Source organism: Dama dama, chromosome 20 (genome assembly GCF_033118175.1).
Source record: "Dama dama isolate Ldn47 chromosome 20, ASM3311817v1, whole genome shotgun sequence".
NCBI lineage: Eukaryota > Metazoa > Chordata > Mammalia > Artiodactyla > Cervidae > Dama > Dama dama.
The window spans coordinates 20522451-20535375 of NC_083700.1; the positions used below are offsets into that span (position 1 = coordinate 20522451).

Here is a 12925-nt window from a genome sequence, read left to right on the forward strand (position 1 = left end):
TTAAAATGTAAACATGAAAAAAAAAGGACGGAATAGAAATTCCTACTCATTTCTACTCAAGATGTCATGTGATAGTATTTTACAATGTCCTGTGGGTCAATGTATGTATATGCATGTGTCCATATAACATACACACATACAATACATTCTCTTTCCCTGAAGTAATCATACATACACAGATAATCATTTGAAGTTCAGTTGAGGGCACTTCTAATGTTCCGCTCCGTACAGTTATTCGAATCACGTCTGGACCCGCTTTCTTCACAAAATAGGGGAGAGAGCAGGAAATAAAAAGGTTGGTTTGGTGTGACTGAGATTCCTTTGTTTAACTGTACACTGTGATGAATAATTTTCTTGTGTATTAGTTCTGTGCAGGGCTGACTCACTGTGGTTTCCATGAGGAGACTTGGTAATGGATCACACACTCATTGTCATGCTAGGGGAGTAACTCTCACTCTGAAAAGGATTTAAGAAATGTCCCCCCATTTCACCATCATCCCTTGGCATGCCCGGCTGATTACTCAGGCTCATATTATTGGGAGAATTCTTGGAAATACTGTCCATATCTCCTGAGCCTAAAGAGCCATTCATGTGACGTGACTCCATTCCTCCTAATCCACCCATAGGACCATCTGACCCAGGGCCCATTGGAAAATTAGGCCTGTTAGGTCCTGGAGGTACTGCATTCATTAAAGTATACATGTTGTCTCCAGAGTTGGTTGAATCTGCTGGACTAGGCATGATGGGTGTTTCTGGTGGCCCTCTACCTCCAGGAGGACCTACATAATTCCCAGGAGATGCCGAGGAGTATGGTATTGAATTGGCATTTGTTGGCCAAGGTCTACCACCACCTGGGCCCATGTTCATTTCAGGCATTCTGGGGCCACCTAAAGCATTCAGTGGGGGTCTTATTGCACCTCCATAGTTCTGTGGTCCTAAGGGCACCATTCCTTTTGGAGGAGTCATTCTCTGCATGGCCTACCCATATTTGGATGACCTTGTTGTCGAGTTGGGTCCGTTCCACTGGGAACTAATGGCTGACTTCCTGGGACACCTCCAAGTGCCTGGTTAGGTATCCTCAATGGTAGCCTTGGACCTCCAGGGTACCGAGGTGACATAAAAGGCTGAAAGAATTCTGGTGGTACAGGGCCTACTGGGCATGCCATCTCCCGGGGGAATGTTTCCTAGCGCTGGCCTGGGAGCTGCTGCAGCACTGCAGTCATGGAAGGCTTTTGCTTCACTTGAATGTTCACGTGTTTCCCATCTTTCTGGAGCTGCACAGTAGAGATCCCAAAACACACACCACCAAGAATGTAAGAATCCTAGTGGCTCCCCCAAGGTGATGTTCTTTTCCTATCTTATCTCTGATAAAAATGTTTGGGCTGATTTCTGGGCTCCTACTTGGAGCACATACTCATATACGTAGAATGCTAACTTCTCCCGGGCCTGACTGTCGGACGGGATGGCGCTGCTGTTACTCTTGCCTCTGCCGTACATGCTTGTGCCGAGAGCAGCTCCCACTGTCACGCACCTGTCAACCCATCACAGCCTCCCCTGGGAACAGCCCCGTCCCCATGGCGACCCACACAGCCATCGAGGATTGACATGTCTATATTGTATTTTTCCTTCTAGAAATATGGTTTACCTTTCCATAATCATTTCCTGATCTTTAAGATTTTATCTTTTTCCTTATATAGACCATGGACTTTAATACTTTTTACTAATTTTATCAACGTAATTTACTATATCAATAACTTAAGGGAGCAAACCCATAAGATTGTATCAATAGGTATCCCCAAAGAAGCAGTGTGTGAAAATCAACAACCATTCCTAATAAAACTCTATGCAAAATAGGTATAGAAATAGAAATCTAAGTGTAACAGTGTCCACTTGCCAAAAACTAACAACAAACCTATTAACTGCTAAAGTATTCAAATTAAGAACTAGACAGCTGCTGCTGCTGCTAAGTCACTTCAGTCGTGTCTGACTCTTTGTGACCCCATGAACCGCAGGCCACCAGGCTCCTCCATCCAGGGGATTCTCCAGGCAAGAGTACTGGAGTGGGGTGCCGTTGCCTTCTCAAAGAACTAGACAGGGAGGTCCACTATTAGCATAAATATTTAACATTATTTCGAAGATTTTATCTGATTTGTTTATTCATTTGGCACATGTTTATTGAGTGTTTGCTATGAACTGTTTTAGGTATAACAGTCTATAGAGCAATGAAAAAATATCTTGCCTTTGTAGAGCTTACAGCTGAAGGAATGAGGCAGTAAAGTAGAAAGAGTGGCATAAATATTTGAAAAGAAGAGATAAAATTATTTAGCTTTTCATATATGATTATACTTCTAGAAATCCTAGTTAATTAAAAATTTATAAGAATTTAATAAAGTGACTGATAGAAAATAAAGGTACACAAGCTTTTTTTAAGATTTTTCTGATGTGGACCACAAAGTCTTTATTGAATATGTTACAATATTGCTTCTGCTTTATGTTTTAGTTTTTTGGTTAGTCTTGAGGGATCTTACCTCCTCGACCAGGTGTCAAACCCGCATACCCTGCATTAGTAGGTGAAGTCCTTAACACTGGACTGCCAGGGAAGTCCCTGATACATAAACTTTTGAGAGTAGCAATGACCAGTTTGAAATAGACATGATTAAAATATCCCTCTTATTAAAGTGTTTTTTATTCATACTCACAGATTCACAATATTTGAGTCCGAACGTTAAAAAGAGCAAGAAGATGTTCACAACAGATGCTCTCCCCAAACCACTTGGCCTGACCCATCCCATTCATCCCTTTGTGCTATGAAAGCTCATCCCCTGGAATGCGCAGTAGAAAAGCCAGCTATTTGTACATCCTGTTCTATTTCGTCCATTCTTCTTTGTGTCTGGGGGCCCGTACCTGGTGTGTTAAATTAAGATTGTGCAGTGACTTGCTGAATCAGGAGGCACCAGCCACCCACTTTGGTTGGCAGATAGCTCCTTCAGCATCCGTGCTCACACTTTGGGGAAGTGAAACCCTGGGGTTGTTTTGATTGAAGGCACAATCGCAGTCCATTTATACAAAGGGAGTCACAAGATTTATTCCTTACAGATCCCAGAAACAAGAGTGTGAGCTGGGGGGAACAGGGGCATGCACAATGAACCAGGGGAAGGCCAGTTCTCCGTCCCATGTTACAAACGAGCAAGAAATAGAGAGCAACGTAGCAAGCTTGGGGTAGAGGTCACCAAGTTTTCTGGAACTCAACACTCAGTGGTTATTTTAAAAGATCCCCACCTCCTAGAGTAATGAAAATTTAAAAAAAAAAAGGTAACTAATTAAACATAAAAGCTTTTGCACAGTAAAAGAAACCATAAACAAAATGGAAGACAACCCACAGAATGGGAGAAGATAACTGCAAATGAAGTGACCCACAGGGGATTAATTTCCAAAATATACAAACAGCTCTCAGCTCAATATCCAGAAAGCAACCCAATCAAAAAATGGGGTGAATATCTAAATAGACATTTCTCCAAAGAAGACATACAAATGGCCAAGGGTCACTTTGAAAAGTGCTCAACATCATTAATTATCAGAGAAATGTAAATCAAAACTGTAATGAAGTATCACCTCGCACCTGTCAGAATAGCTATCATCAAAATATCTGCAAACAATAAATGCTGGAGAGGGTGTGAAGAAAAGGGAACCCTTCTATGCTGTTGGTGGCAATGTAAATTGGTATAACTACTATGGAGATCAGTATGGAGGTTCCTTTAAAAACTAAAAATAGAGCTGCCACATGATCCAGCAATCCTACTACTGGGCATATATCCAGAGGAAACCATAATTTGAAAAGATACATGTACCTGAGTATTCATTGCAGCACTGTGTACAATAGCCAGGACATAGAAGCAAACTAAATGTCCATCAACAGATGAATGGATAAAGATGTAGTACATATATACAAGGGAATATTACTCAGCTATAAAAAGAACAAAATAATGCCATTTGCAGCTACACGGATGGTCTTAAAGATTGTCAACTGAGTGAAATAAATCAAGACACAGAAAGCCAAATATCATGTGATATTACTTATATATGGAATCTTAAAAAATGGTACAAATGATCCTATTTACAAAACAGAACTAGAGTCACAGATGTAGAAAACAAACATGGTTACCAAGGGGCTAAGGGGATGGTAAATCAAGAGACTGGGATTGACTTATACACATTCAGTTCAGTTCAGTCGCTCAGTCGTGTCCAACTCTTTGCAACCCCATGAATCTCAGCACGCCAGGCCTCCCTGTCCATCACCAACTCCCAGAGTCTACTCAAACTCATGTCCATCGAGTTTGTGATGCCATCAAGCCATCTCATCCTCTGTCATCCCCTTCTCCTCCTGCCCCCAATCCCTTCCAGCATCAGGGTCTTTTCCAATGAGTCAACTCTTCGCATCAGGTGGCCAAAGGATTGGAGTTTCAGCTTCAGCGTCAGTCCTTCCAATGAACACTCAGGACTGATCTCCTTTAGGATGGACTGGTTGGATCTCCTTGTAGTCCAAGGGACTCTCAAGAGTCTTCTCCAACACCACAGTTCAAAAGCATCAATTCTTTGGTGCTCAGCTTTCTTCACAGTCCAACTCTCACATCCATACATGACCACTGGAAAAACCATAGTCTTGACTAGACGGGCTTTAGTTGGCAAAGTAATGTCTCTGCTTTTCAATATGCTATCCATGTTGGTCATAACTTTCCTTCCAAGGAGTGAGCGTCTTTTAATTTCATGGCTGCAATCATCATCTGCAGTGATTTTGAAGCCCCCCAAAATAAAGTCTGTCACTGTTTCCACTGTTTCCCCATCTATTTGCCATGAAGTGACGGGACCAGATGCCATGATCTTAGTTTTCTGAATGTTGAGTTTTAACCCAACTTTTTCACTCTCCTCTTTCACTTTCATCAAGAGGCTCTTTAGTTCCTCTTCACTCTCTGCCATAAGGGTAGTGTCATCTGCATATCTGAGGTTATTGATATTTCTCCTGGCAATCTTGATTCCAGCTTGTGCTTCTTCCAGCCCAGCGTTTCTCATGATGTACTCTGCATATAAGTTAAATAAGCAGGGTGACAATATTCAGCCTTGACGTACCCCTTTTCCTATATGTAAATTAGATAAATAATAAGCCAGGCTCTTCTACCCATGGAATTTTCAAGGCAAGAATACTGGAATGGGTTGCCATTTCCTTCTCCAGAGCATCCCCCCACAGATCAAACCCACATCTCTTTCATCTCCTGCACTGGCAGGCAGATTCTTTACCAGTAGCGCCACCTGGGAAGCCCATGTGATAGCACAGGGAACTCTCCTCAGTACTCTGTAAAAACCTATATGGGAACAGAATCTTGAAAAGAGTGGGTATATGTATCTTAAAAAGAGTGGATATATGTATATGTCAAAGCTATGGTTTTTCCAGTGGTCATGCATGGGTGTGAGAGTTGGACTATAAAGAAAGCTGAGTGCTGAAGGATTGATGCTTTTGAACTGTGGTGTTGGAGAAGACTCTTGAGTGTCCCCTGGGCTGCAAGGAGATCCAACCAGTCCATCCTAAAGGATATCAGTCCTGAATATTCATTGGAAGGACTGATGCTGAAGCTGAAACTCCAATACTTTGGCCACCTGATGCAAAGAGCCCACTCATTGGAAAAGACTCTGATGCTAGACAAGATTGAAGGCAGGAGGAGAAGGGGATGACAGGGGATGATATGGTTGGATGGCATCACTGACTTAATGGACAGGAGTATGAGCAAGCTCCGGGAGTTGGTGATGGACAGGGAGGCCTGGTGTGCTGCGGTCCATGGGGTCGCAAAGTCGGACATGAGACGGAACAACTAAACTGAACTGAACTGAACTGATTCACTTTGCTGCACAGCAGGAACACAACATTGTAAATCAACTATACTCCAAGAAAAATCAATTTAAAAGAAAAAACCAAAAATAAAACATTTCTCTGGAAAAGCAAAACAGGAACTTGGCATAAGACTTGTAAGCTCAAGTCTTTATATAAATGTTCAGACTCTGGTATGATGGGGTTGTCACACTGTAAAATGCCTATGCAGCAACTCAAAATAGTTGTCTTCTCATCACACTTTTAAGTATTTATTGAACTGCATGGCGCCAAGTTCTAGCAGAAGTAGGGGAAATTTCATGCCCAACCTATACAACCCTCCCAGGGAAGTAAGCCCTTCTGTTTATGGGTATTCACATTTCTCCCTCATCTCTGCTAAGTCAAACAAACAGAAACTGGAAGATAGTTCTAACATGCTTCCTGCCAAAATCGTGCGTGAGAGTCATTGTCACTACACTGTTGAGTGAATGGTCAGGGAAGATTAGAGTCAAATTGTATACCTTAAGGTAAAGGCCACTGTTTCAGATAGGAGAGTATAAGAAAAATTTAGGCTTATTAAATGTGTTTGCAAAAACAGTAAAATAATAAAAATTGAATCCAGCAGTATATTAAATAATACATTATGGGTTTTCCTGGTGGCTCAGACAGTAGAGAATCTGCCTGCAATGCAGGAGACGCGGATTCAATCCCTGGTTTGGGAAGATCCCCTGGAAAAGGGAATGGCTACCCATGCCAATATTCTTGCCTGAAGAATTCCATGGACAGAGGAGCCTGGTGGGCTACAGTCCATGGGGTCACAAAGAGTCAGATACGACCGAGCGACTAACACACTACACATGACCGAGCAGAGCTCATCTCAGGACTTCAGGGTTAATTCACCGTTAGGAAATTTATCAATGTAGTCCACCAGATTAAAAAAGAATGTATCAAAAGAAGCAGAAAGAGAATCTGATGACATTTAAAACAGACGTCCATGAAAAGAATATACAAATCTTTTAACAAAATAGGAATAGAGGGAAATTTCTTTAGCCTGATAAAGGATATTCACCAAACTCCTACAAGGAGAGGCTTCCCTGGTGGCTCAGTGGTAAAGAATCCACCTGCCAATGCAGGAGACACGGGTTTGATCCCTGGTCCAGGAAGATCCCACATGCTGTGGAGTAACTAAGCCTATGTGCCGTAACTATTGAGCCTGTGCTCTAGAGTCCAGGAGCCACAACTACTGAAGCCTGAACTCCCTAGAGCTCATGTTCTGCAACAAGAGGAGCCACCACAATGAGAAGCCCGAGCACCACAACTAGAGAGAGTAGCCCCGACTCACCACAACTGAAGAAAAAAAGCCCTCCCAGCAACAAAGATTGAGCACTGCCAAAAATAAAGAAAAATGCATGTCAAAAAAAAAAAAAAAAATCATACAAGGAGGGTGGAGGGCTATAGTCCTTGGGGTTACAGAGTCTACTTAGCAACTAAACAACAACAATAAACAGTAAAGTAAAGTAAAGTCACTCAGTCGTGTCCGACTCTTTGTGACCCCATGGATTGTAGCCTACCAGGCTCCTCCCATGGGATTTTCCAGGCAAGGGTACTGGAATGGGTTGCCATTTCCTTCCCCAGAGGATCTTCCCCACCCAGGGATGAAACTCGGGTCTCCCACATTGTAGGCAGACACTTTACCGTCTGAGCCACAAAACTTTAGAGGTAGTCCCATGGTCTCATTAAAGTAAAGAACATGATAAAGACCTTATCAGTGCATCTGATAGACTGGCAATTCTAGCCTCATAAATAAAACAAAAGGAGGAAGGGAGGGAGGAAGGAAACAGAAAGAAAAAGAAATGAATCATAGGAATTAAGAAAGAAGAAAAAAATGTGGAGAGGCGAATGAATGCCTATATAGAAAATCAAAGAGACTAAATGGGCATGCTATGAAAATGTAATGAAATATAGAATTCCATTCAGAAGAGCATAACCAATATTGAGGAATAGACTTATTATGAGAACTAAAGAAAATGAAAGAAAATAAAACGTAAATCCAGACAAAATGGTGTAATAAGAGGCCTGTAAGAAAATATTTATAAACAAAAAGATTTTTTCAGTATATAAATCTGAGTTTGTTAACGCGTTAGTCACTCAGTCGTATCCAGCTCTTTGTGACCCCATTGATTGTGGCCCACCAGGCTCCTCTGTCCATGGAATTCTCCAGGCAAGAATACTGGAATGGGTTGCCGTGCCCTTCTCCAGGAGATCTTCCTGGCCCAGGGATCGAACTTGGGTCTCCCACATTGCAGATTCTTTACCGTCTGAGTCACCAGGGAAGCCCTGAGTTTGTTACCTTTTGTCAAAAGTTAAAGATGAAAGTATTCTTTCCCAGGTGATGCAGTGGTAAAGAATCTACATCTCCAGTGCAGGAGATGCAAGAGATTTGAGTTTGATCCCTGAGTCAGGAAGATCCTCTGGAGAAGGAAATGGCAACCCACTCCAGTATTCTTCCCTGGAAAATTCCATGGACTGAGAAGCCTGGCAGGCTAAAGTCCATAGGGTCCCAAAGAGTTGGACACACTTTTTTCTCCACATTCTTGCCAGCACTAGCTGTGATAGCTCGTTTTCATTTTTTACCTGTCTGACAGGTGGAAGGTCATATTGTTTTACATTGAATTTCTGGACTAACAGTGAATTTAAGCATCTTTTCATTATTTCTTGGCAGAAAATTTTCTCCTCTCTGCTTTGTTTATTCAAATTGTTTGTTCATTCTTATATTGGATTAATTTTTAAGAGCTTTTGACATATTATGAATATTAATGCACTGTCTTCCTACTTAGTGTATTTATTCTTTCTTTCTTTTTTCTGGCCATGCTGCACAGCTTGCAGGATCTTAGTTCCCTGACCCGGGACTGAACCCAGGGCCGTGGCAGTGAGAGCACCAAGTTCTAACCACTGGACTGACAGGCAATTCCTTATTTGTTCTTTCCTTAGGATAATTTTATCCAACTATAAAAACACCAAATCATATTGGGATCCTAACTGAAATTATGTTAAATATGTACATGAAATTTGGGAGAACTAATATTTCATGATAGTAAATAAATTCCTAAAACATGATTCAAACTGTAAAGAAGATGACTGATAAATTTGCTATCAAATTTTTAAAAATTATTATGATCCAAGATAATATTACAAAGTAAAATATAGGTGACAGGGAATAAATATATCATATAAAGAACTAGAATTCTGAACACTTACTTATGTATCAGTAGGAAAAACATAATCAATCCTAAGAAAATGAGCAAATAATATAAATAACAATATATAGAAAGGAAATCCAAATGATAAAATATAAAAGACCCTCACTTAAAATGCAAATTAAAACATAGAAATACTACTTTTTCACCAATTAGATTATAAGAAGTGAATTATTTGGCAATATCAACTGTTGGAGAAGGTATGGAGAAATGTCCTTTTATGGATTGCTGATGGGAGTGTATGTTGAAGCAGGCCCTATGAAAACAACTTGATAGCATCTAATAAAACTGAAAAATATACCTGCTGAATGACTCTATGACCTATAGACAATCACACATAGGCACAAGGAAACAGGTTCAAGGATGTTCATTGGAGCATTATTTGTAATAGCAAAAAATTGTTAATAGTCTAAATGCCCTTCAAAGAGGAAATGAATAAATTAAATGCAAAGTATTGTTACAAGTGAATGCTACAAGGTGGCTAAAAAGAGAGAACCTAACATATAACACATTGAGGAGTGAAAAGGGCAAACCACAGAATTATATGAATGATGTTAAAGGTTTTGTGTTAAACACATGAAACACATTAAGGCATATATTATGTGTGTATACCCACAAAATGGATTCATGATGACAGTTGAAAAAGATTGTTATATAATCTTATTTATAATGACACTGGGGAAAAATTCAAGGAATCTCTTAAAAATATACCCAAGGTAAAAGATCAAAAAAATCTGCCAATCCGAAACAGAATTAAAGCAGAAAGCATGCTTTGCTGGAGTGAGAGGAGTAACTTGGTCTCTGGAAAGGGAAAGAGGGTTGGAAGGGGTCATAATGGGACTTTAGCTTTATTCTGTCTGTGTGTGTGTGTGTGTGTTAGTCACTCAGTCGTGTCTGACTCTTTGAGACCTCGTGGACTGTAGCCCACCAGGCTCCTCTGTCCATGGAATTCTCCAGGCAAGAATACTGGAGTGGGTAGCCATTCCCGTCTCCAGGGTTAACTTTATTATACTTTAAAAAAAAAAAAGAATGTATGTAATTATTGCTTCTGTAGTTAATTTTTAAGGTATACCAGAGACTTTGGGCTTTAAGATGGTAAAGCAGGAATTTCCCCAGTGGTTCAGTGGTTAAGACTCTGCTGTTAATGCAGGGAGCCCAGGTTCCATTCCTGGTCAGAGAACTAGATCCCACATGTGGAAACTAAGACCCAGTGCAGCCAAATAAATAAATAAAAAGTAAAAAAAGAGAAAAAGATGGCAAAGCAAAAATATCCAAAGAATCCTGGAATTTGGAGCCAATGGCTACCTTGAAAGGCTGGACTGAGATGGACACGCTGAAAAAATCTGATTTAAATGTAAACAGGATCACCAGGTGTAACTAGATATTTGAGAAAAGGCCCTAACATGATAGAGACAGAAATCCCCCTCCTCAATCAGACAGAAAAAGGCTTCTCATCACTCCTAAGTGAGATACTCAAGAGAATGAAAATATATGTCCAGAGGAAACTGGTACACAAATGTTCACGGTAGCGTTATTCATAATCACCAAAAAGTAGAAAGAACCCATATGTCAATCAACTGATGAATAGATAAACAAAATATGTATAGCCGTACAATGGAATATTATTTGGCTGTGAAATGTAATGAAGTACTGATACCTACTACAACATGGGTGGGTGGACGTTGAAATCATCACATGAAGTGAAATAAATCAGATATAGAAAGCCACATATTATATGGTTCTACTTATACAAAATGTCCAGAAAAGACAGATCTATAGTTTAGTGGCTGCCTAGAACTGGGGCTGGAGAATGGAAAGTAGCTACTAACAGATACTATTTCCTTTTTGAGATTATGAAAATATTCTAAAATTCAATTGTGTTGATGATTGCATCACCTGTGAGTATACTTAAAAACCACTGAAACGATCAGTAAAAAAAGAAAAGAAAAAAGAAAGAACCACTGAACTGTATACCTTAAGTAGGTAAATTTTATGATATGTGAATTATATCTCAATAAAGCTGGTGTTATAAAGTCATCTAAAAGGAAGCAAAGATATTGGAGAGCAAAGGGGAAACTTCAGCCCTCCTCTTTTCATGTTTGGAACAAGCCCTTCAAAAATCCTATTTCAGAGAACTTGTCTCTGCAACCACATTAGTTGCTTCCAGTGCCTTACTATTTTCATTCTCATTAAGATAATTTATAGGATTAAATTAATTACTGGAATTTTTTTCAGTGAATGTCCTTCTTTTCTGAGTCACCTTCTGTTTTAGGGTCCCTGGCCTTGAGACAGTCCTCTATGAACTTTACGAAATGTGTCCTGTTCAGGCCTGCTTGGGCTAAAAATTAGTTTTAGAAAGGATAACAATACTTATTTGTTATCTTAAAAATTAAGATAAAAATACATAAACAAATAAAGTAAAAATACTCAATTTCACTCTTTTCCAGAAATAACCTTCACTTACACTTTGTTGTGTCTTTTCAGACTACTTTCGTCCACATGCAAAGTTATTTATTTAAAAAAAAAAAAAAATCATGTTGTACAGACAGTATGTCAGCTTGTTTTCACATTCAGATATCTTGACTCTCCTTCCATGCCAGCATGTATGGCTTACTTATAATACTTTGTTGTGATTACTTCATAGTATTCCACAACATAGATCTATCATAAAATGTTATTTTTTCTTTTTTTAAATTTATTTTTATTGAAGTATAGTTGATTGTCAACGTTACATTAGTTTCAGATGTACAATCATGAATTGTTTTTAGGGTTTTTTGTCCTCTGCATGTGGGATCTTAGTTTCCAGACCAGGGGTCGAACCTGCACCCCCTGCATGGAAGAACAGAGTCTTAACTACTGGACCATCAGGAAAGTTTCCAATCATGAATTGTTTCACCATCCTCCTTAATGAAATGTCTACTGTTTTTACTATTACAAATAGTTCTACAATAGATGGCTATTTTTACATCTTTATGCACTTGGGCAGGTATTTCTATTAATAGAAATTTCCATTAATAATGTATCAGTATTCTCCTCTAATACCCCTCCATGCCTATGTGCTCAGTCACTGGTTGTGTCTGACTCTGCGACCTCATGAGCTGTAGCCCACCCAACTCCTTTGTCCTTGGGATTATCCAGGCAAGAATACTAGACTGGGTTACACTTCCTCTTCCAGGGGATCTTCCCCACCCAGAGACTGAACCCATGTCTCCTGCGTGGGCAGGTGGATTCTCCAGCCCTGAGCCACCTGGGAAGACCCAACACCTCTCCACACAGTGCAATATCAACCTTTCTAACTTTTGCCAAACTAAAAGGGTAAAAAGATTTGGCTGGCCTGCCCTGGCTTGTGAAACCTGATTGTGCACATGCGTGTGCGCTCCGTCGCTTCAGGGGTGCCCAACTCTGTGCGACCCTTGGGACTGCAGCCAGCCAGGCTCCTCTGGCCATGGGATTCTCCAGGCAAGAGTACTGGAGTGGGTTGCCATGCCCTCTTCCAGGGGATCTTCCCGACCCAAGGATCTAACCTGTATCTCTTATGTCTCCTGAATTGGCAGGCGGGTTCTTTACCACTAGCACCCCTGGGAGTGATTGTGCACATTTCTTCCCAATTTCACATTTAGTGATGGCACCTTGGTAGCTTGAAATCAGTAGTATTTACACCACAAAATTGGCAAATGATACAAATTAAAAACACACATACACAAAACAAAGGAGGGAAATATGAATAAAAACTGCTGTTCCAATTTTTAATTAAACTTATTTTGAGATAACTATAGACTCACATGCTGTATAAGAAATAATACATAATAAT

At 40.2% G+C, this 12925-nt stretch overlaps 1 pseudogene; it reads right to left on the reverse strand.

Annotated features, from left to right (window-relative positions):
• Positions 1–173: 173 nt before the first annotated feature.
• LOC133040148 (single-stranded DNA-binding protein 2-like) lies at positions 174–1497 on the reverse strand (annotated as a pseudogene).
• Between the last annotated feature and the right edge of the window lie 11428 nt (positions 1498–12925).